The sequence below is a fragment of the Coregonus clupeaformis genome, chromosome 8 (genome assembly GCF_020615455.1).
Source record: "Coregonus clupeaformis isolate EN_2021a chromosome 8, ASM2061545v1, whole genome shotgun sequence".
Taxonomy (NCBI): Eukaryota; Metazoa; Chordata; class Actinopteri; order Salmoniformes; family Salmonidae; genus Coregonus; species Coregonus clupeaformis.
The window spans coordinates 17,617,929-17,643,121 of NC_059199.1; the positions used below are offsets into that span (position 1 = coordinate 17,617,929).

The following is a 25,193-nucleotide window of genomic DNA, read 5'->3' on the forward strand; positions in this document are numbered from 1 at the left end:
GTTGTGGCCAATGGGAGAGTGGACTGGTTGCTGGGAAAGAAAAAGAGAGGGAAAGGTTGAAAGAACAGAGAGGAGAGACGTTAGTGGGGTTGGTGAAGGAAAAACGACCAAAGGAAACGATAAAGAGAGAACAAAACCATACCTACAGAGTTTTTTTAAATGGAAATCCTGATTTTATTTATATAAGAGAGTGTTTATTATTTCGTTAAGAAAGACCTAGTAGAGACTGAAGCTGCCGTCGCATTGTGGAGACATTCGACATCCTAGAGGTTAGCCTAGCATCGTGCAAGACTTGGAGAGAATTGCTTGTGACGATCAACGAGTTCGGGTTTCCAACGGATGTCTGTTGCTGCTACGGAGTACTGGCTGCATTGATAGCTGTGTTCGCTGTGGATCTTGTGAGGACACCTGCACGGAACTACTATATTTTGCTGAGGCATTATCTACAAGTAGTGAGTAACTACAAATGTGGGGTGGACTTCGGGACTTTATGTATGTCGTCATTTTTTTTATGAGCTCCAACGCGCGCCCAGGGTTTAAGCAAGCTTGCAAATAATTTGGACATGGGTTGTGGAAAAATCATTGGGGTTTATTATTTTTATTTCTTTTGATGTGATACATTGAAAATGTGATTAATATAGATATTGAACCTTATGTCTGTTGTATTGGTGGAGTCATTTACTGTTTCAGTTTTATTTAATGCATGGGAAAGCATATCCTTATAATAATAACCAAGTCTATAATCATTCTATCTGAAGTTAATACCCTATTTGTCATTCACCCTAGCAAGTTTACAATAGGGATTCTTATTGGAGATGTCCTTCTCACCTAATATCCCATGCTGTTCAGATATTCTAAATAAGGTAATATTGTGAGAGTCAAATTCGAGCCTGGTGAGAGGGTTACACCAGCAACAGTGTGTGAAAACCTTGTGAAGACTTACAGAAAACGTTTGACCTGTATCATTGCCAACAAAGGGTATATAACAAAGTATTGAGAAACTTTTGTTATTGACAAAATACTTATTTTCCACCATAATTTGCAAATAAATTCATTAAAAATCCTACAATGTGATTTTATGGAATTTCTTTTCTCATTTTGTCTGTCATAGTTGACGTGTACCTATGATGAAAATTACAGGCCTCTCTCATCTTTTTAAGTGGGAGAACTTGCACAATTGGTGGCTAACTAAATACTTTTTCCCCCCACTGTATCCACAACACAAAATGTATGATACCACTATACAACAATATTACAATGTACGTGTGTGTAGAGTGTGTGTGCTAGCGCCCGTGTGTGTATGTGTGTGTCTAACTGTGTGTGTGTCTCTTCACAGTCCGCGCTGTTCCATAAGGTGTATTTTTATGTTTTTTGAATCTGATTCTACTGCTTGCATCAGTTACCTGATTTGGAATATAGTTCCATGTAGTCATGGCTCTATGTAGTACTGTGCGCCTCCCATAGTCTGTTCTGGACTTGGGGATTGTGAAGAGACCTCTGGTGGCATGTCTTGTGGGGTATGCATGAGTGTCCGAGCTGTGTGCTAGCAGTTTAAACAGACAGCTCAGTGCATTCAGCTTGTCAACACCTCTAACAAAAACAAGTAGTGATGAAGTCAATCTCTCCTCCACTTTGAGCCATGAGAGTTTGACATATCATTAATGTTAGCTCTCCGTGTACATTTAAGGGCCAGCCGCCCCGCCCTGTTCTGAGCCAATTGCAATTGTCCTAAGTCCCTCTCTGTGGCACCTGACCACACAACTGAACAGTAGTCCAGGTGCGATAAAACTTGGGCCTGTAGGACCTGTCTTGTTGACAGTGTTGTCAAGAAGGCAGAGCAGCGCTTTATTATGGACAGACTTCTCCCCATCTTAGCTATTGTTGTATCAACATGTTTTGACCATGACAGTTTACAATCCAGGTTTACTCTAAGCAGTTTAGTCATGTCAACTTGCTCAATTTCCACATTATTCATTACAAAATTTAGTTGAGGTTTAGGGTTTAGTTAATGACTTGTCCCAAATTCAATGCTTTTAGTTTTTGAAATATTTAGGACTAACTTATTCCTTGACACCTATTCTGAAACTAACTGCAGCTCTTTGTTAAGTGATGCAGTCATTTCAGTCGCTGTAGTAGCTGATGTGTATAGTGTTGAGTCATCCGCATACATAGACACATTGGCTTTACTCAAAGCCAGTGGCATGTCGTTAGTAAAGATTGAAAAAAGTAAAGGCCTAAACAGCTGCCCTGGGGAATTCCTGATTCTACCTGGATTATGTTGGAGAGGCTTCCATTAAAGAACACCCTCTGTGTTCTGTTAGACAGGTAATTCTTTATCCACAATATAGCAGGGTGTGTAAAGCCATAACGCATACGTTTTTCCAGCAGCAGACTATGATCGATAATGTCAAAAGCCGCACTGAATTCTAACAAAACAGCCCCATAATCTTTTTATCATCAATTTCTCTTAGCCAATCATCAGTCATTTGTGCAACTCCCCTCCAAGTCTCCGACCACTACTTTGTATCCTTTTCTCTCTCCCTCTCCTCCAACACTACTCACTCTGCCCCTACACAGATGGTAATGCGCCGTCGCAACCGTCGCTCTCTCTCTCCCGCTACTCTCTCCTCTTCCATCCTATCATCTCTTCCCTCTGCTCAAACCTTCTCCCTCCAATCTCCTGATTCTGCCTCCTCAACCCTCCTCTCCTCCCTTTCTGCATCCTTTGACTCTCTATGTCCCCTATCCTCCCGGCCGGCTCGTTCCTCCCCTCCAGCTCCGTGGCTTGATGACTCATTGCGAGCTCACAGAACAGAGCTCCGGGCAGCTGAGCGGAAATGGAAGAAAACTAGACTCCCTGCGGACCTGGCATCTTTTCACTCCCTCCTCTCTACATTTTCTTCATCTGTTTCTGCTGCTAAGGCCACTTTCTACCACTCTAAATTCCAAGCATCTGCCTCTAACCCTAGGAAGCTCTTTGCCACATTCTCCTCCCTGCTGAACCCCCCTCCCTCTCTGTGGATGACTTCGTCAACCATTTTGAAAAGAAGGTTGACGACATCCGATCCTCGTTTGTTAAGTCAAATGACACCGCTGGTCCTGCTCACACTGCCCTACCCTATGCTTTGACTTCTTTCTCCCCTCTCTCTCCAGATAAAATCTTGCGACTTGTGATGGCAGGCCGCCCAACAACCTGCCTGCTTGACCCTATCCCCTCCTCTCTTCTCCAGACCATCTCCGGTGACCTTCTCCCTTACCTCACCTCGCTGATCAACTCATCCTTGACCGCTGGCTATGTCCCTTCCGTCTTCAAGAGAGCGAGAGTTGCACCCCTTCTCAAAAAAACCAACACTCGATCCCTCTGATGTCAACAACTACAGACCAGTATCCCTTCTTTCTTTTCTCTCCAAAACTATTGAGCGTGCCGTCTTTAGCCAACTCTCTTGCTATCTCTCTCAGAATGACCTTCTTGATCCAAACCAGTCAGGTTTCAAGACTGGTCATTCAACTGAGACTGCTCTTCTCTGTGTCACGGAGGCTCTCCGCACTGCTAAAGCTAACTCTCTCTCCTCTGCTCTTGTCCTTCTAGACCTGTCTGCTGCCTTTGATACTGTGAACCATCAGATCCTCCTCTCCACCCTCTCCGAGCTGGGCATCTCCGGCGCGGCTCACTCTTGGATTGCGTCCTACCTGACCGGTCGCTCCTACCAAGTGGCATGGCGAGAAGCTGTCTCCGCACCACGTGCTCTCACCACTGGTGTCCCCCAGGGCTCATTTCTAGGCCCTCTCCTATTCTCGCTATACACCAAGTCACTTGGCTCTGTCATATCCTCACATGGCCTCTCCTATCATTGCTACGCTGACGACACACAACTAATCTTCTCCTTTCCCCCTTCTGATAACCAGGTGGCGAATCGCATCTCTGCATGTCTGGCAGACATATCAGTATGGATGACGGATCACCACCTCAAGCTGAACCTTGGCAAGACGGAGCTGCTCTTCCTCCCGGGAAGGACTGCCTGTTCCATGATCTCGCCATCACGGTTGACAACTCCGTTGTGTCCTCCTCCCAGAGTGTGAAGAGCCTTGGCGTGACCCTGGACAACACCCTGTCGTTCTCCGCTAACATCAAGGCGGTGACCCGATCCTGTAGGTTCATGCTCTACAACATTCGGAGAGTACGACCCTGCCTTACACAGGAAGCGGCACAGGTCCTAATCCAGGCACTTGTCATCTCCCGTCTGGATTACTGCAACTCGCTGTTGGCTGGGCTCCCTGCCTGTGCCATTAAACCCCTACAACTCATCCAGAATGCCGCAGCCCGTCTGGTGTTCAACCTTCCCAAGTTCTCTCACGTCACCCCGCTCCTCCTCCACTGGCTTCCAGTTGAAGCTCGCATCTGCTACAAGACCATGGTGCTTGCCTACGGAGCTGTGAGGGGAACGGCACCTCCGTACCTTCAGGCTCTGATCAGTCCCTACACCCAAACGAGGGCACTGCGTTCATTCACCTCTGGCCTGCTGGCTCCCCTACCTCTGCGGAAGCATAGTTCCCGCTCAGCCCAGTCAAAACTGTTCGCTGCCCTGGCACCTCAATGGTGGAACAAGCTCCCTCACGACGCCAGGACAGCGGAGTCACTCACCACCTTCCGGAGACATTTGAAACCCCACCTCTTTAAGGAATACCTGGGACAGGATAAAGTAATCCTTCTACCCCCCCCCCCCCCTTACTCCAACCCCAAAAAGTTGTTATCCCACTGGCTATAAGGTGAATGCACCTATTTGTAAGTCGCTCTGGATAAGAGCGTCTGCTAAATGACGTAAATGTAAATGTAAATGTAAGTGCTTGTTGAATGTCTTTCCCTAAGCGTGCAGAAAGTCTGTTGTCAATTTGTTTACAGTAAAATAACATTGTATCTGGTCAAACACCATTTTTTCCAAAGGTTTTCTAAGTATTGGTAACAGGCTGATTGGTCGGCTATTTGAGCCAGTAAAGGGAGCTTTACTATTCTTGGGTAGCGGAATGACTTTTGCTTCCCTCCAGACCTGAGGGCACTCACTTTCTAATAGGCTTAGATTGAATATATGGCAAATAGGAGTGGCAATATCGTCCGCTATTATCCTCAGTCATTTTCCATCCAAGTTGTTAGCTTGTCATTGTTGATAGACAACAGCAAAAAATGTAACTTCTTCTATACTCACTTTACGGAATTCAAATATTACAATGCTTGTCTTTCATAATTGTATCAGTTATACTTGGATGTGTAGTGTCAGCGTTTGTTGCTGGCATGTCATGCCTAAATTGGATAATCTTGCCAATTAAAAAATCATTAAAGTAGTTAGTGGGTTTTGTGATGAATGAGCCATCTGATTCAATGATTGCCCATAATTTCATTTAAGGTGCTCCAAAGCTTTTTACTACCATTCTTTGTCATTTATCTTGATTTCATAGTGTAGTTTAATTTTTATTCAGTTTAGTTACAGGATTTCTCAATTTGTAGGACGTTTGCCAGTCAGTTGTGCAGCCAGACTTATTTGCCATCCCTATCAAACATACAATTTTTCAATTCCTCATCAAGCCACAGGGATTTAACAGTTTTTACAGTCATTTCTTAATGGGTGCATGCTTATTAGTAACTGGGATAAGCAATTTCATAAATGTGTCAAGTGCAGCGTCTGGTTGCTCCTCATTACACACCACAGACCAACAAATATTATTCACATCAACAATATAGGAATCACTATAAAACGTATTGTATGACCTCTTATATACTATATTAGGCCCAGCCTTTGGACCTTTGGTTTTCCTTGATATGGCTATTATATTGTGATCACTACTATTGCTGTGGCGGTCACTAAATTTCGTCAGCCGGTGGTTGTCAAGTAAATAACTGCCAGTCTCACGGTAATTGACTGTTAATTAAGCATCTCCTGGCTTCCACACATAGCCTACAAGCCACTGATGCTGCAGACCTTTGTAACATCTACATTTTAAAAAGTTAAAATAAATCCATGTAATATATTCTACACCTTCACAATAAATCCATTATTTATTTTAGACAGGTCTAAAGAATCATGATATGAAGAAAATGTAGTCTATTTCATAAGAACAGAATAGCATACTCTGATGTTAGGTCCTGATCTGGCTATGCCATATGGCTGTGGGTTACACTAATTTAGCAGACAAGATTTGCTTAGAATTCCGTGGCATTATTTTATGGTATTTTATAGTATGAAGAATACAATTGAACAAAGCTAAATAAAATAGAAAGGATATTTTCTCAAAAGGATTTGAGGGAGTGCACATATGCGGCTATTCTGTGTTGAGCGGTTAACAAAGAAACAGGTACTCCTATATGCTTAGAGTTATGTAACTTTAGTTGTGATTCACAATTTGACAAGCACTTGATAATGCCTCGAATTTCCCAGCGGCATCCCCTTTGTGTGTCCGTAATGCCCCCTAAAAAAATCCATGCCTTTTGCGGCCAGTGTCCGTTGTGACCTTGGGCTTAATATAATAATTTAAATTCCCTTCTCCCTGCTGTGCTACATGCTCCGAAGCACTTCTCACTCACATGGCTCTTCGTCACGTGATCGGGTCTTTCTCACAGGCTACAAGTGAAGACAGACATGTGGGGGACGCAACTGCGCGCGTCCTTATCCAGTTCCAAGGTGCATATTGAAGATATTGGAAGAACTGTCCACATTTACTTTTCGTCAGCCAACAAGATGAGTAGGCCTAACGAACAGCAAAAGCACTAGCCTATGTCAATCTACTATCCCCCATAGTACAAAAGTTGACCTATTCTGTGCGAGAAATAAATATTCCAAAAATAGTCTGGGACAGTTGTGGGATGCAATAGATCCCAAATTAATACAACCACTAGCACCAAAAAACATTTTTAACGCAATGAGGCTGACGCAACAGATCAGAACATTTATCTTATAATGTTGATAAACTATTAGGCTTTTTCTTCACATTATAAGCGCAGCAATGCGCACACGGCAGTAGGCTATAAGCGCGAGTGTTCCATTAGCGGAAAACACCATTATCAAAAGTGACCGCAAATTATGCATGTAATGCTTTTATTATAATTTTTATGGTGAAAATGATCTTCCCCAAACTTGAAACTCATGCGCTGCGTGTGTATGCCAGTGCGGATTCATGTGCTTAATTTTAAGAAGTTATTTGGCCACTTTAGTTGTGATACAAACCTTATCAAAACATATAGTCCTATGGGCTAGGCTACATGTGGTGTGGGACTATGATTTAAAAAAGTCGCAAAAAAAGTATGCATTGTTTCTTGCCTTACGCTGGGCATCATTCAGAAGTGGTAATATATCATTCACAAGTGATAAGCTAATATTGTCACCCATCAGACTATTCTTGATTTAATCTTGTCTTTACATATACTAAATAAAATGTGGGAAATTTGTTTTGATTTACAATGAACCATTATCATGCACCTGTCTCGAAACGAGGGCAGGTGAAAAAAAACATGTCTTCTATGCACTTAAATAGCAAATGGAGGACGCTTTTCCCGTGGTTCATTTTCATGCCAGCCAGGTAGGCTATACTCCTGTTGTAAAGACAAACAATGTGCTTAATATTAGGAAAGTTGAGATATAAATATAGTAGGCCTATATAAAGCTGATGGGATCCTCCTCTTTTTAATAGAAGCCATCACTCTGTTTTCTCACACAATTGCATAGCCTATATAAATGTTGCGCAACATGAGCTCATGGGCTTTCATTAAGTGTTTGATTAGATTTTTGGTCACATTTGCAATGATGTCAGAGTGATTAGAGGGACAATAGAGTGCTGAGTACCAGGCAGTTAGCAAGTTTGGTAGGCTGCTAATGACCATCAGCAGCATCAGAGCTCGGAGAAGCCTAATTACCGTGACTAAACGGTCACATGGAATTTGACTGCATTCATGACTCGTGACCGCCAGTGTGGCGGTAATACGGTCACCGTAACAGCCCTAATCACTACATCCGATGAATTTGGATTCTGCTTTAAAGCAAATTTCTGCAGCATGAGTAAAAATGTGATCAATACATTTCATTCCTGTGCTGTTTGTAACTACCCTGGTAGGTTGACTGATAACCTGAACCAGGTTGCAGGCACTAGTTACAGTTTGAAGCTTTCTCTTGAGTGGGCAGCCTATTGAAAGCCAGTCAATATTTAAATCACCCAGAAAATATACCTCTCTGTTGATATCACATACATTATCAAGCATTTCACACGTTATCCAGATACTGACTGTTAGCACTTGGTGGACTATAGCAGCCTCCCACCAGCATGGGCTTTAGGTGAGGCAGATGAACCTGTAGCCATATTACTTCAACAGTATTTAACATGAGAACCTCTCTAAGCTTTACAGGATTATGGTTCTGAATATAAACAGCAACACCTCCACCTTTGGCACTTCTGTCTTTTCTATAGATTTATAACCAGGTATTGCTACCACTGTCTCATCAAATTGATTATCTAAGTGAGTTTCAGAGATTGTCAGAATATGAATGTCATCTGTTACTAACAAATTATTGTTTCTTAAGCTACATATGTTAAGTGCTAAAAATAGCCCACGTTTTCTGGGATGCTTGATTGTTTTCATTGCTTTACTGGGAAGCTTAGCAGAAGTAGACATGCTCATGTTATTTATGTTAGTGCAGGGTGAGCTGCACATAGTGGACTTCCTACTAGGGCACACCGCCTCAGTGCTAAGAGTATAACTCTGGTTCATAGGCACATGATTATTACATACAATAGCTGTGGGATCAGCAGAGGCATTCAGGGCAGTAAGAGGGACATAAATTAGGCTACTTACATTGACTTCCAACGCCCCTGGGATAATGTACATTTGCTGAAGCAATATGACAAATCAGCGACACAATGGTAGGGATTAACTGAGCTGGGCTTGGGTCATTGATAAGTCATTGTCTCAACGCAGCCTTATAATGCTGTGAAAGGATTCAGGAACCCAAATGCTTCGCTTCCAGAAGGTATCAAAATTGTCAATAAATGTTACACCCACAGAGCTGCAATAGTCTTGTAGCCAGTTATGGAGGGCTAAAAGTCTGCTGAAACATTCAATGCCAGGATTTAGGCAGGGCAGAGGGCCAGATATTATGGGGCGTTTGTTGGTGTCAAGCAGTGACCAAATCAGTTCTTTAAAATCCATCTTCAGCTGTTCTGAGCTGCCCTTCGTAATGTAATTGAATCCAACATGAACTATGATAGAGTCAATTTCCTGATGCTGGTTTAAAATGTTTGGGGGCAGCTTATTGATGTCCTGTACTGGTGCTCCCGTTAGCACAACGTTTTTGCTCCAGGGACTGAGACATGTATCACCATTGAACTGCCCAATACAATGGCCGGAGAAGGGAATGGAGAAATCTGCCCATTCCTACCACTCACACAACGAGAAGCAGGATAGCGTATGCCCGCTGCTCCCGGCAATAACAGGCAGTGCCCCGTCAGATCCAGAGAAAGGGAAAGGAGCCTAACTCGACGAAGAAGCCGCTACTGGAGTCACCGTAGTTGGAGTCAGCACCGCCGTCACAGAAACAGGCAATCCCAGCAATGAAGGTGCAGGTAGATCAGGCACCAGCGCAGCAAAGTTATTCCTTATGTCAATCTGCTCCGAACCTCTCACAGTCACTCCCGTCCGCTTAGCAGCATGCAGCTGCATTCAGTTTCCACGACCTGTGACATGGGACCAGCGCTGATTGGAACAATCTTCTTGCTGTTCTCCATCTACTTTATTACAGGATGGAGGAGGAGAAGCAGATGGAGATGACTTCCTTGGCAGGCAAGTTCCAGGTAGCACAGGCCATTCGGACAGGAACAGATGACAAGGCGGGGAAACATCCATCAGGCCCAAGCGGCATTCAGCCATAGGAGTTGAGAACGAGAAAGTTCCAATTTGCATTTTCCCCATAAATTCGGGCAGAATTGAGATTTGCTTGCTAAGCATAGCCACCTCATTCCTGTAATCCTCCGCTATCAAACAATTGCCGCATTGGAACTCCGGATTGCCAATATTGTCCCGGACAAGAGCGTAATAAACACAGCTTCTACAGCACTGAAAATGTCAGTTAGCTATTCCAGGTGACGCGGGCTCCGTTGCAACCTAGCTAGCTAGCTAGCTGGCTAGTTGGTAGCAGGGTATCAACAAAATAAAAATCAAATTCTATTGGTCACATACACATATTTAGCAGATGTTATTGCGGGTGTAGCAAAATGCTTTCTCGTTTTTCAAATGAAGGTCTTTTAAGGGACTATGCAAGCACACTCATTCTGTTTGCCTAGCCGAACTGAAGCATGCTGATTGATGCCTTAAGCCTACACGAAACACAGCCCTTATCTGAAGTGTTTCTAAAATCCACAATGGATCAAATGAATGGTTTTATGGGTATTATGACTCATACTGTGGGCTTCATAGTTTTATAATATTTATTTATAAAAGTATATTTTTTATTATTTAGTGAAGAATGTAATCGGGATTAAGTTCCATAGCTGCAAGGTTATCAGATTACTGCTGGGGAGGTTTTGTATATTTTGGATCAATATATTTTTTATATAAGACTGTTACACTGGCTCTATGCAAACTCACTGACTGGTCTCTACCCACACACTCACACATACTACAGCGACACCTCAACACACACATATACACACACACACACACACAAAACCTACACACACATGCATATTGACGCCTCACACTCACACACAGACGCCACACATATACACACTTTCACACTCTTCACACACGCTGTTGCTACTCTGTTTATTATCTGTTTCTTATCAATCCTGATTGGCAAGTCACTTTCACCCTACCTACATGTACATATTACCTCAATCACCTCGTACCTCAGTATACTGACTCGGTATCGTTACTAATTGTATATAGCCTCCTTATTGTTATTTTATTGTGTTACTATTTCCTTTTATTTATTTTTTTACTCTGCATTGTTGGGAAAGGGCTCGTATGTAAGCATTTCACGGTGAAGTCTACACCTGTTGTATTCGGAGCATTTGACAAATAAAATATGAACTACCTACTATTCAAAAGGCAGCGCCCAACGTGGGGCTCGAACCCACGACCCTGAGATTAAGAGTCTCATGCTCTACCGACTGAGCTAGCCGGGCTGTATACAAATAGACCAGCCCCTCCCTTTGTAAACCTGCAACCCCCCCTACCAAAGATTTTAAAGAAGGGAGATAGAAATCCCATTGGGCAATGCATGGAGGAACGTTTAACCCGTCAGACTGTTGACCAATCGCTTTCACGTTGTCATGTTGCGTCACGCATTTGCTAAACTAATCGTCACGTAATCCCTTCTCAAAGACAGGGTATGAGTCGAGACACCGGCCTGTTTTCCTCGAAAGTACATAATATCACGATAACAAGGCTATACGATATTACAAAGAACAAGTTCATTATCTCACATCTCGGAAAAGATTTGTAATGTTGTACTTCTTGTTGACGAAATTCATGCTAATTTTGTGTTTTTGTGCTAGCGCCCAATTTACTCCCATTCACTCCTTAAGGGAGAGTGAATGGGAGTAAAGTCCAGATGGGAAGGGCAGTGTGGAGTGCAGTAGAGATTGGATGATCTGTGGATCTGTTGGGGCGGTATACAAATTGGAGTGGGGCTAGGGTTTCTGGAATAATGGTGTTGATGTGAGCCATGACCAGCCTTTCAAAGCACTTCATGGCTACGGGTCGGTAGTCATTTAGGCAGGTTATCTTAGTGTCCTTGGGCATAGGGACTATGGTGGTCTGCTTGAAACATGTTGGTATTACAGACTCAGTCAGGGACAAGTTGAAATGTTGACCTGCTTAAAAGTCTTGCTCACATCGGCTACGGAGAGCGTGATCACATAGTCATCCGGAACAGCTGATGCTCTCATGCATGCTTCAGTGTTGCTTGCCTTGAAGCGAGCATAGAAGTGATTTAGCTCGTCTGGTAGGCTTGTGCTTCCTTTTGTAGTCTGTAATAGTTTTCAAGCCCTGCCACATCCGACGAGCGTCAGAGCCGGTGTAGTACGATTCAATCTTAGTCCTGTATTGACTCTTTGCCTGTTTGATGGTTCGTCGGGGGGGGGGCATAGCGGGATTTCTTATAAGTGTCCGGGTTAGAGTCCCGCTCCTTGAAAGCGGCAGCTCTACCCTTTAGCTCAGTGCGGATGTTGCCTGTAACAGTAGCGAGGCTATGTACAGGGGGTACCGGTACAGAGTCAATGTGCGGGGGCACAGGTTAGTCGAGGTAATTGAGGTAATATGTACATGTAGGTAGAGGTAAAGTGACTATGCATAGATAATAAACAGAGAGTAGCAGCAGCATAAAAAAAGGGAGGGGACAATGCAAATAGTCCAGGTAGCCATTTGATTAGCTGTTCAGGAGTCTTATGGCTTGGGGGTAAAAGCTGTTAAGAAGCCTTTTGGACCTAGACTTGGCGCTCCGGTACCCTTCCTGATTGTAGCACTCACCTCAGTGTTCAGTATTTTATATAATTTATATAATTTATTTAATTTATTTAATTTATTTAATTTAGAATAAAACATCAAATAAAAATTGTTTTGTTTGTTTCAGAGAAACTCTACTAATGTAAATGATATACAAATATAAATATAATAGTATATGTAATAGTATTATCAAATTTATAAATAGTATTTTTTTGGTTTATTTAAGTTTGATTATTTAGTGAACATTTTAATGTTTTCAGATTACTGCTGGGGAGGTTGTGAAATCACTTCCTATTCAAAAGGGAGCACCCAACGTGGGGCTCGAACACACGACCCTGAGATTAAGAGTCTCATGCTCTACCGATTGAGTTAGCCTACCTCATGACGCTCATATGCTAACTCAGAAACAAAACGCTTCAGGTCAGGACTATTTGTAACTCTGTCTCTGTGGCGCAATCGGCTAGCGCGTTAGACTGTTAATCTAAAGGTTGGTGGTTCGAGCCCACCCAGGGACGGTAACTTTTCATTTTAGCGGTGGATTCATCAACAGTTGTTTTGAAGTCAGGAAATGATCCTCAGAATTTCTAATTTAAATCAGAATTAGCCTCTGCTGAGATTGTGGGAATGTTCTCTCACTATTGTAGGATTCGTTGTACATATATTGCAAAAAATGTTCTACAGTAAAAATGTTCTACAGTAAATTAGCCAAGTTTTCTTTGATGCAGCCAGTAGCCACCCCAATTTTCATTTTCTTAAAGAGTAAATAAAATGTGGTAGTACTGAGTATCAGAGGTCTGTAGCCTGTCGCACATGGAGAAACTGTTAGCAATCCTCCCCTCCCCCAGTAAATGCAACTCTCCCCGGTTCTTCCTGCTTTCTTGAATGTTGCCTTTTGTTTGTCGCTGTGTTGTGCCTGTCTCTCACATTGTAAATATGTGCAGTCAACAGTGTGAGTTTAAGATATTGTTTTGGAAGGGGGAAAAACATGGTTTTATGGTTTACTAACACACTAACTAGGTAACACTGAAATAGTAGAGTACTTAGTTACACATAAAAAAAAATCTGAGGATAATTTCATGACTTCAAAACAACTGTTATGAATCCCTAATGCTAAAATGATATGAATCCCTAAAGCAAAAATGAAAAGAATGCGTCCCTGGGTGGGCTCGAACCACCAACCTTTAGATTAACAGTCTAACGCGCTAGCCGATTGCGCCACAGAGACAGAGTTGCAAACTGTACCCGAGCTGAAGCATTTTGTTTCTGAGTTAGCACATGAGCGTCATGAGGTAGGCTAACTCATACCATAGAGCATGAGAATCTTAATCTCAGGGTCGTGGGTCGAGCCCCACGTTTTGGCCAATGAGAGGCTTTGAAGCCACCGGTCGGCCATATTGGTACTCCTTTTTGTTGTAGTGGAGACAGTAACATTAAGACCTTCAAACAATTGTACTTTAAGGAAAATGTTTTACATTTTGCATTAAAGTGTCTGTAATAGAATGAACGTGGCAAAAACAAATCGAGACATTAATAAATGCATTTCTATACCTTCTAAAATCTTTTTTATTATGGTGGGGGAGTGCCAAGATGGAGGCGCGGTGGGTACAAAACAGCGCCCCCTATCAGTCATCTTGTGTATATATAAATCATTTGTCAAAACCCAGTCAGTAGGCTACATGTCTACAAGGTGTAATGATCCAAGATGATTTAAGGTTTTAGAGGGGAGGGGAGCATGTAATATAAACCCAGCTGCTCCCCTCTGCTCCTACTTTAACACTATAGTCTTACCTCCGATACAAAATAACTTTGACCTAAAAATAATAGCAATTCTGTCTTTGTGGTGCAATTGGCTAGCGCGTTAGACTGTTGGTGCTTCGAGCCCACTCGGGACGATTTTTTCATTTGTAGTGTCTGAGACGTGAGAAGATCTTCCTGGGAATTCAATTAGCTTCCTTGTGACTTTGTCCGTTGTGTATGACCAAAAAATCCTATGTGTTTTATGTGTTTGAACATACAGCATTTGTGGCATTTAAACCACTGGCAAAATGGGTGACGGTGGCCTGGTATGTATATAAAGCAAAGGTCTGTGGTTATATCGCTGAAAATCATGCCTGCTCTGTTTATAAAATAAATATGTCTCGAAGGACCATAAAATCTATATAAATATGAATCCGTCTCGAAGGACCATATAATTTATAAATATCAATCTGGTTCGAAATACCATCAAAATAAATACATCTGGTTTAAGGGACCATATTTATACATATTAATTTTGTCAATTTTATTCCTCTTTCCGGCCAATTCATAAACAAGCAAAACGTTAAATATGAATTACATTTGTCAAAACTATTAAATAACATGCACAGAATTTGAAAGGTATGTTCATTCTATGTTGAGGAAAATTATTGAAAAAATTAAAACGTTTGTTTACACTTAGTATAAGCACTCTGTAGTGACGTTTGTTAACATTCTCTTAGATAATTACTGGCGGTGTTTGGTAGTTAGCTTTGTGGCACAACAGGTTGCAAATATTTACATAATTATATATATCTAATGTTATCTGCAAAACACATTTTTGTCATTGATATTCTGTGTCTAACAACAGTGCCATTTGAAGTATTGATCTTTGATTAAAAAGGCATACAGCCTCTATGGATAACGACCATTCAATACAGTCTAATATGCAGACTAGCTAACATAGAATTAACATATCTTCCCAATTCTGTGCACATTATTTAATAGTTTTTACACTGAATTCATATCTAACCATGTTTAGCTTGTTTGTGAATGGGCCTGAAGGAGGATATCAATCGCTTGATCAGGAACAGGGTCAAGTAGGCGGGGCATCATAAATTGAAAAGGGACAACCAGTGGAACAGGACATTTTTGTGTTGTTAAAGTAACTGTCCAGTGTTTCCAGAAATGTGTTAAAGTAACTGTCCAGTGTTTCCAGATTTCTATGAAATATGACCCAATTCAATACAATATGAGTGAAATCGTTTTCCTTCCAAAAAAATTGTAATTATGTTAAAAAGCATATTTTCTGTTTTGGAATAGCGTGGGCATATACCGGTCATAAAAAATATTCATACAGGTAGGCCGCTGCTTGGCCAGTTAATCCTCCTCAGGAGTATGACATCATACTCTATGAGGAAATAGCAAGCATTTTTTAAACAGTCTGTTTGAGACACAAGTTTGAGGTGGGGTTTTTGAAGGATTTTTTTCTCAAACGTATGCTTTGGCCACACATATATAGGATGAGTCAACAACATTATTTGGGTATGAGTTAACAGAATATCAACTTTTAAAAGTGAGATTTTCACTGGACAGTAACTTTAACTCATGGCTAAAAATCACAATCGGTTCCAGGAAGACGTAGCACCTCGGGTAAGTTTTTTTTTTAAAGGTAAAATTCCACTACAAAATCAGTCCTCGTTAGTATAGTGGTCAGTATCCCCGCCTGTCACGCGGGAGACCGGGGTTCAATTCCCCGACGGGGAGGATAACATTTTGTACTTCTGACTGTGAGATAAACCTCATTGTATACGGGTATTCCTGTATTTCTGTACGTTACCCCTCTATATTTTGTTATACTTTGACGACATCCTGAATATGGTGTAGAATATCCCGATGTAGAATGAAACTTATTGTAGAATGAGATCACAGACGTCAAGGGTCAGGGTCCCAGCAATTATGTCTCTTGTGGCGCAATCGGCTAGTGCGTTAGACTGTTAATCTGAAGCATGGGTGTACAAAACATTAGGAATAGCTGCTCTTTCCATGGCATAGCCTGACCAGGTGAAAGCTATGATCCCTTATTAATGTCACCTGTTAAATCCTCTTCAATCAGTGTAGATGAAGGGGAGGAGATAGGTTAAAGAAGGATTCTTAAGGGTGAATGGGCAAGACAACAGATGTAAGTGCCTGTAGCCACTGAATTCTGGTAGTTATTACTTGAAAGACTAAAACCATCAATCATAAAATTTGCCTCTTGCCCGGCTTCTTGCCTCAGTGAACAGGCTTCAGGCACTCCCACACATGTAGCAAGCTAGCACTAGAAGTGGGGGTGGCAAAATGTGAATTTGGACATATCCCTGACAACCCATACGTCAAAACGTAGCTACGTAGCTATGAAGCTCTACTTTGTAACCTGCGATGTTTTTTTCCTTTCTCTGAAAATGAAAAACGTTTTACCTTATATTTCAGTCAAAAGACGTCAGATGACCGTGAAACACCCTCAGTACTTTCCCCATACTGCTTGGCAATACAATGTCACGTCGATCTTACTCAGATAGGTTGAGGAATACCCATCGCAAAGAGCAAATGTAAACATACAGATTTCGCAGGTTTTACAAAAAGGGCTGTCCTACAGATTTGAACGTTCTTAGCACGGCACTTGCTTTATATTTGAGCTCATCAGGTAAATATAGTAACGTACAGTATTGGGATTTTTAGACATGGGTAACAACTGCCACATTCATGTTTTCAAATTATTTGTTATGTATTTTGACAACCACGTTATTGACATTTAGTGAAAACAGATTTGTTTACTGTTTTTTTTGTAGAATTCTCGCATAGCGCCCATTGTTTGTCGCCTCACCTAACACCCTATCATTAATACATATTAATTTGGCTCAAGGGACATCTATTCAGAACCTATAATCCACTCCTTTGTTAGATATTTTTCACATGTACAGAAACAACTGCATATAAAAAAATTTTTGTCTTGGTATATTTTGTCTCATTATACCTACTCTCATTGTAAATGTTGGTTGTGTGTGTGTTTCTTGTTTTGTGTTAGTCTATATGTGCGCTAATAGTAGAATTAGCTTTTATTGTGTTGTTGACTCATGCCCAACATCGCTTTTGGCTCCAGGGAAACACATTAGATAATATGTTTTTAATAATACATAGCATTTCACGATTCATTCTGTCCTCGTTAGTATAGTGGTCAGTATCCCCGCCTGTCACGCGGGAGACCGGGGTTCAATTCCCCGACGGGGAGGAACTTTTTAATTGTATTTTTATTTACCCTAAAACTACAATTAATAGCCTGGCCGTTTATTTGCTTCAATCGCTGAACACAACCAGCACTTATTAGAGACAGGCTTCTATTTAAGCCAGGCCTCTATTTCCTTAACTCTAGAAAAGCCGGGCCTCAATACCCCAGTACCTAAGCCAATAATACTTCTTCTTGATGTCAACATTCTAACAGTCTAATAAATAAATTAAATGTATGCTATCACAAAAATAATCATTTGGTTGTGTTTATGAAGGACATAGGTAACATTAAAATACAAAACAACATGTATTTCAAAGAACACAATAGCATTTTCATTAGTTTATGTAACTGTAGGGTATAGCCTATGTACAAACGAAAAACACCAAAATGCTAGTTTTAAAATCCCATGAAATAAACACCATCACAAAGATAATTTGTTCATAATTTTTTCAAAATGAAGATAATGCATTTCAAAAGAACAGAATGGCATATTTTAAGTCTAAAGGGATACTTCGGGATTTTTGCAATGAAGCCTTTTATCTACTTCCCCAGAGTCAGATGAACTCGTGGATACCATTTTTGTGTTTCTGCATGCGGTTTGAAGGAAGTTGCTAACTGGCGTTAGCGCAATTGCTAACTAGCTGGAAGTCAATGGGAACAGTTATTGCGCTAATGCTAGTTACCATTGGCATGCGAAACTACCTTTAACTTCCTTCAAACCGGACGCAGAGATGGTATCCACAAGTTCATCTGACTCTGGGGAAGTAGATAAAGGGCTTCATTGCCCAAATCTATGTATCCCTTTAAATATACAGTTGAAGTCGGAAGTTTACATACACTTAAGTTGTAGTCATTAAAACTTGTTTTTCAACCACTCCACAAATTTCTTGTTAACAAACTATAGTTTTGGCAAGTCGGCTAGGACATCTACTTTGTGCATGACACAAGTAATTTTTCCAACAATTGTTTACAGACAGATTATTTCACTTATAATTCACTGTATCACAATTCCAGTGGGTCAGAAGTTTACATACACTAAGTTGACTGTGCCTTTAAAAAGCTTGGAAAATTCCAGAAAATGATGTCATGGCTTTAGAAGCTTCTGATAGGCTAATTGACATCATTTGAGTCAATTGGAGATTTACCTGTGGATGTATTTCAAGGCCTACCTTCAAACTCAGTGCCTCTTTGCTTGACATCATGGGAAAATCAAAATAAATCAGCCAAGACCTCAGAAAAGAAATTGTAGACCTCCACAAGTCTGGTTCATCCTTGGGAGCAATTTCCAAACGCCTGAAGGTACCACGTTCATCTGTACAAACAATAGTATGCAAGTATAAACACCATGGGACCACGCAGCCATCATACCGCTCAGGAAGGATACGCGTTCTGTCTTCTAGAGATGAACGTACTTTGGTGCGAAAAGTGCAAATCAATCCCAGAACAACAGCAAAGGACCTTGTGGAGATGTTGGAGGAAACAGGTACAAAAGTACCTATATCCATAGTAAAACGAGTCCTATATCGACATAACCTGAAAGGCCGCTCAGCAAGGAAGAAGCCACTGCTCCAAAACCACCATAAAAAGCCAGACTACGGTTTGCAACTGCACATGGGGACAAAGATCGTACTTTTTGGAGAAATGTCCTCTGGTCTGATGAAACAAAAATAGAACTGTTTGGCCATAATGACCATCGTTATGTTTGGAGGAAAAAGGGGGGAGATTGCAAACCGAAGAACACCATTCCAACCGTAAAGCACGGGGGTGGCAGCATCATGCTGTGGGGGTGCTTTGCTGCAGGAGGGACTGGTGCACTTCACAGAATAGATGGCATCATGAGGAAGGAAAATTATGTGGATATATTGAAGCAACATCTCAAGACATCAGTCAGGATGTTAAAGCTTGGTCACAAATGGGTCTTCCAAATGGACAATGACCCCAAGCATACTTCCAAAGTTGTGGCAAAATGGCTTAAGGACAACAAAGTCAAGGTATTGGAGTGGCCATCACAAAGCCCTGACCTCAATCCTATAGAACATTTGTGGGCAGAACTGAAAAAGCATGTGCGAGCAAGGAGGCCTACAAACCTGACTCAGTTACACCAGCTCTGTCAGGAGGAATGGGCCAAAAATCACCCAACTTATTGTGGGAAGCTTGTGAAAGGCTACCCGAAACGTTTGACCCAAGGTAAACAATTTCAAGGCAATGCTACTAAATACTAATTGAGTGTATGTAAACTTCTGACCCACTGGGAATGTGATGAAATAAATAAAAGCTGAAATAAATCATTCTCTCTACTATTATTCTGACATTTCACATTCTTAAAATAAAGTGGTGATCCTAACTGACCAAAGACAGGGAATTTTTACTAGGATTAAATGTCAGGAATTGTGAAAAACTGAGTTTAAATGTATTTGGCTAAGGTGTATGTAAACTTCCGACTTCAACTGTACTTTGAGTGTTTTGAGTGCACGTGGGGAGCGCATGGAATCGCGGTATTTCTGCCATAAAGGTATATATTTTGAAATAGAGCTCAAGGGGTCATTTTTAAGAGTTTTATGGCAATGATAAGTCATTTGGACCTCCAGTTTGACCAGTATAAACATTATAATAACAAATCCATTGCAGCTCAAACTTGCAAAGGCTGCCTATCAACACCCCCGATTTTGTGCTTCTGCACCAATTTTCACTCGTTGCACCTCTTATATCCACTGTAGTTGAGCCGACCATGTCAAACCACACTGTTCTCTCATCCTTGGCAATTATGTTGCTCTCCTTTATCTTCTTTGCGCAATCTTTACAGTACTCACTGAAGTTCACTCGTAAACAATTCATTTAGACCCCCCATTTATTTGAAACAGGTGTTTATTTGCAGAAATGTGTGCCGATGAACTGAAACACTAGTAAGTGATTTTGATAACCAAATGTGATAAAGAAGCACGTTCCTACCCTTAAAACTGCTGAAAAACTAATTTATGTTAAAACGTTTGAAAATTGCCTCATCTGACTACTGCGTGCCACCATCTTGATAACATGTCATCAATGAGATCACTAGAACTGTTCATCTGACAGGCAGCCCAGATTACAATGCATGTTAGTAGTCTCATGGATCATTTTTTCATTTTGACAATAATAGAAAAATATGGAAATAAGTGCCTTTTTAGAAGGCTATCCTGTTAGAAAGTAACACGGCATTAACAATACATTGAAAAATCTATTCTTGAAAGTAGTACATTTCCAAATTGGGTAGTGCATCAGCATTTTTATTATTGCCCTGTTAGTCATTACAGACTTTAAAGAGCTATTTATAACTTGTCAGAAATGTCCAGATAAACTAGCCCATGTCTGTTAACCTTTTTTAGTTCAGATTTTTAGCCCATTTATTTTTTTGTAATGTTTGAGTCAATCAGATCTCACATTAACACACATAAGACATGGCAAAATGTGTAGAATTGGAAGAAATGACCGTTAGAACTGCAAAATCTTCTCTCCACCGAATGGCAAAATGTATAGAATTGCAGGAAATACGTTTAAAACCTTCTAAATGTTGTATCCGCCAACAAGAGGGGTGTGAACTTGTGTCATGGGGGGGTTGTCTTACAACTAGCTGCAATTGATTTAATAGGAGTGGACGCTGTTAATTTGATAGAATTAAACATGCCTTAATAATAATGAAATAATACAGAATCATAATGTGTACCAGTAAGTAATATGCTACTAATTTATCTGTATGTTGATAATACGATCTGTGTGCTCTATTGATGTCTGAACTGAGTTTGGTTATACCTAGGAATTCCTATAAGGGCGCACAGGGCTTTCCAGCTCACTCATTACAAGTGACTTGAAGCCGAAGCTAGATCTCCATGTGATTTATTTATAGATTTCCCCCTTTCAGAGGTATACCATTATCAACCCAGTTAAAGATGCAATATGTAACTTTTTGGGTGACCCAACCAAATTCACAAAATAAATTGAGTTATACAGTGAGGGAAAAAAGTATTTGATACCCTGCTGATTTTGTATGTTTGCCCACTGACAAATAAATGATCAGTTTAATTGCTCCTGTAAGTCGCTCTGGTTAAGAGCGTCTGCTAAATGACTAAAATGTAAAATGTAAATGTAAAAACGCATGTCAAAAATTTTATAAATTGATTTGCATTTTAATGAGGGAAATAAGTATTTGACCCCTCTGCAAAACATGACTTAGTACTTGGTGGCAAAACCCTTGTTGGCAATCACAGAGGTCAGACGTTTCTTGTAGTTGGCCACCAGGTTTGCACACATCTCAGGAGGGATTTTGTCCCACTCCTCTTTGCAGATCTTCTCCAAGTCATTAAGGTTTCGAGGCTGACGTTTGGCAACTCGAACCTTCAGCTCCCTCCACAGATTTTCTATGGGATTAAGGTCTGGAGACTGGCTAGGCCACTCCAGGACCTTAATGTGCTTCTTCTTGAGCCACTCCTTTGTTGCCTTGGCCGTGTGTTTTGGGTCATTGTCATGCTGGAATACACATCCACGACCCATTTTCAATGCCCTGGCTGAGGGAAGGAGGTTCTCACCCAAGATTTGACGGTACATGGCCCCGTCCATCGTCCCTTTGATGTGGTGAAGTTGTCCTGTCCCCTTAGCAGAAAAACACCCCCAAAGCATAATGTTTCCACCTCCATGTTTGACGGTGGGGATGGTGTTCTTGGGGTCATAGGCAGCATTCCTCCTCCTCCAAATACGGCGAGTTGAGTTGATGCCAAAGAGCTCCATTTTGGTCTCATCTGACCACAACACTTTCACCCAGTTCTCCTCTGAATCATTCAGATGTTCATTGGCAAACTTCAGACGGGCATGTATATGTGCTTTCTTGAGCAGGGGGACCTTGCGGGTGCTGCAGGATTTCAGTCCTTCACAGCGTAGTGTGTTACCAATTGTTTTCTTGGTGACTATGGTCCCAGCTGCCTTGAGATCATTGACAAGATCCTCTCGTGTAGTTCTGGGATGATTCCTCACCGTTCTCATGATCATTGCAACTCCACGAGGTGAGATCTTGCATGGGAGCCCCAGGCCGAGGGAGATTGACAGTTATTTTGTGTTTCTTCCATTTGCGAATAATCGCACCAACTGTTGTCACCTTCTCACCAAGCTGATTGGCGATGGTCTTGTAGCCCATTCCAGCCTTGTGTAGGTCTACAATCTTGTCCCTGACATCCTTGGAGAGCTCTTTGGTCTTGGCCATGGTGGAGAGTTTGGAATCTGATTGATTGATTGCTTCTGTGGACAGGTGCCTTTTATACAGGTAACAAACTGAGATTAGGAGCACTCCCTTTAAGAGTGTGCTCCTAATCTCAGCTCGTTACCTGTATAAAAGACACCTGGGAGCCAGAAATCTTTCTGATTGAGAGGGGGTCAAATACTTATTTCCCTCATTAAAATGCAAATCAATTTATAACATTTTTGACATGCGTTTTTCAGGATTGTTTTGTTGTTATTCTGTCTCTCACTTTTCAAATAAACCTACCATTAAAATTATAGACTGATCATTTATTTGTCAGTGGGCAAACGTACAAATCAGCAGGGGATCAAATACTTTTTTCCCTCACTGTACAATGCTTCAGAAAGTATTCACACCCCATGACTTTTTCCACATGTTGTTGTGTTACAGCCTGAATTTAATTAAAATTTAATTAAAAATGAAAAGCTGAAATGTCTTGAGTCAATAACTATTCAACGCCTTTGTTATGGCAAGCCTAAATAAGTTCAGGAGTAAAAATGTGCTTAACATGTCACATACAGTGCATTCAGAAAGTATTCAGACCCCTTGACATTTTCCACATTTTGTTACGTTACAGCCTTATTCTAAAATGGATTAAATTAGTTTTTTTCCTCATCAATCTACATACAATACCCCATAATGACAAAGAAAAAACAGGTTTTGAGAAAATTTTGCAAATGTATCAAAAATATATATTTACATAAGTATTCAGACCCTTTACTCAGTACTTTGTTGAAGCACCTTTTTGCAGCGGTTACAGCCTCGAGTCTTCTTGGGTATGACGCTACAAGCTTGGCACACCTGTATTTGGGGACTTTCTCCCATTCTTCTCTGCAGATCCTCTCAAGCGCTGTCAGGTTGGATGGGGAGCGTCGCTGCAAAGCTATTTTCAGGTCTCTCCAGAGATGTTAGATTGGGTTCAAGTCAAATCAAATCAAATCAAATCAAATTTTATTGGTCACATGCGCCGAATACAACAAGTGCAGACATTACAGTGAAATGCTTACTTACAGCCCTTAACCAACAGTGCGTTTATTTTAAACAAAAAAAGTAAGAATAAAACAACAACAAAAAAAAAAAGTGTTGAGAAAAACAAAGAGCAGAAGTAAAATAAAGTGACAGTAGGGAGGCTATATATACAGGGGGGTAACGGTGCAGAGTCAATGTGCGGGGGGCACCGGCTAGTTGAGGTAGTTGAGGTAATATGTACATGTGGGTAGAGTTAAAGTGACTATGCATAAATACTTAACAGAGTAGCAGCAGCGTAAAAGGATGGGGTGGGGGGCAGTGCAAATAGTCCGGGTAGCCATGATTAGCTGTTCAGAGTCTTATGGCTTGTGGGTAGAAGCTGTTGAGAAGTCTTTTGGACCTAGACTTGGCACTCCGGTACCGCTTGCCGTGCGGTAGCAGAGAGAACAGTCTATGACTAGGGTGGCTGGAGTCTTTGACAATTTTGAGGGCCTTCCTCTGACACCGCCTGGTATAGAGGTCTTGGATGGCAGGGAGCTTTGCCCCAGTGATGTACTGGGCCGTACGCACTACCCTCTGTAGTGCCTTGCGGTCAGAGGCCAAGCAGTTGCCATACCAGGCGGTGATGCAACCAGTCAGGATGCTCTCGATGGTGCAGCTGTAGAATTTTTGAGGATCTGAGGACCCATGCCAAATCTTTTTAGTCTCCTGAGGGGAATAGGCTTTGTCGTGCCCTCTTCACGACTGTCTTGGTGTGCTTGGACCATGATAGTTCGTTGGTGATGTGGACACCAAGGAACTTGAAGCTCTCAACCTGTTCCACTACAGCCCCGGTCGATGAGAATGGGGGCGTGCTCAGTCCTCTTTTTTTTTCCTGTAGTCCACAATCATCTCCTTTGTCTTGGTCACGTTGAGGGAGAGGTTGTTGTCCTGGCACCACACGGCCAGATCTCTGACCTCCTCCCTATAGGCTGTCTCATCGTTGTCGGTGATCAGGCCTACCACTGTTGTGTCGTCGGCAAACTTAATGATGGTGTTGGAGTCGTGCCTGGCCATGCAGTCATGGGTGAACAGAGAGTACAGGAGGGGACTGAGCACGCACCCCTGAGGGGCCCCCCGTGTTGAGGATCAGTGTGGCAGATGTGTTGTTACCTACCCTTACCACCTGGGGGCGGCCCGTCAGGAAGTCCAGGATCCAGTTGCAGAGGGAGGTGTTTAGTCCCAGGATCCTTAGCTTAGTGATGAGCTTAGAGGGCACTATGGTGTTGAATGCTGAGCTGTAGTCAATGAATAGCATTCTCACGTAGGTGTTCCTCTTGTCCAGGTGGGAAAGGGCAGTGTGGAGTGCGATAGAGATTGCATCATCTGTGGATCTGTTGGGGCGGTATGCAAATTGGAGTGGGTCTAGGGTTTCTGGGATTATGCTGTTGATGTGAGCCATGACCAGTCTTTCAAAGCACTTCATGGCTACAGACGTC

The 25,193-nt window shown here is 41.7% G+C and overlaps 5 non-coding genes across 5 annotated transcripts; 3 read left to right on the plus strand and 2 right to left on the minus strand.

The window, feature by feature from the left end:
• Nucleotides 1–11,087: 11,087 nt before the first annotated feature.
• Nucleotides 11,088–11,160, minus strand: trnak-cuu. The gene has a single exon. It is a non-coding gene; the product is annotated as a tRNA-Lys (tRNA).
• Nucleotides 11,161–12,922: 1,762 nt separating this feature from the next.
• Nucleotides 12,923–12,996, plus strand: trnan-guu. Its single transcript has one exon. It is a non-coding gene; the product is annotated as a tRNA-Asn (tRNA).
• Nucleotides 12,997–13,632: 636 nt separating this feature from the next.
• Nucleotides 13,633–13,706, minus strand: trnan-guu. Its single transcript has one exon. It is a non-coding gene; the product is annotated as a tRNA-Asn (tRNA).
• Nucleotides 13,707–15,910: 2,204 nt separating this feature from the next.
• On the plus strand, nucleotides 15,911–15,982 carry trnad-guc. The gene has a single exon. It is a non-coding gene; the product is annotated as a tRNA-Asp (tRNA).
• Nucleotides 15,983–17,414: 1,432 nt separating this feature from the next.
• On the plus strand, nucleotides 17,415–17,486 carry trnad-guc. The gene has a single exon. It is a non-coding gene; the product is annotated as a tRNA-Asp (tRNA).
• Nucleotides 17,487–25,193: the final 7,707 nt, after the last annotated feature.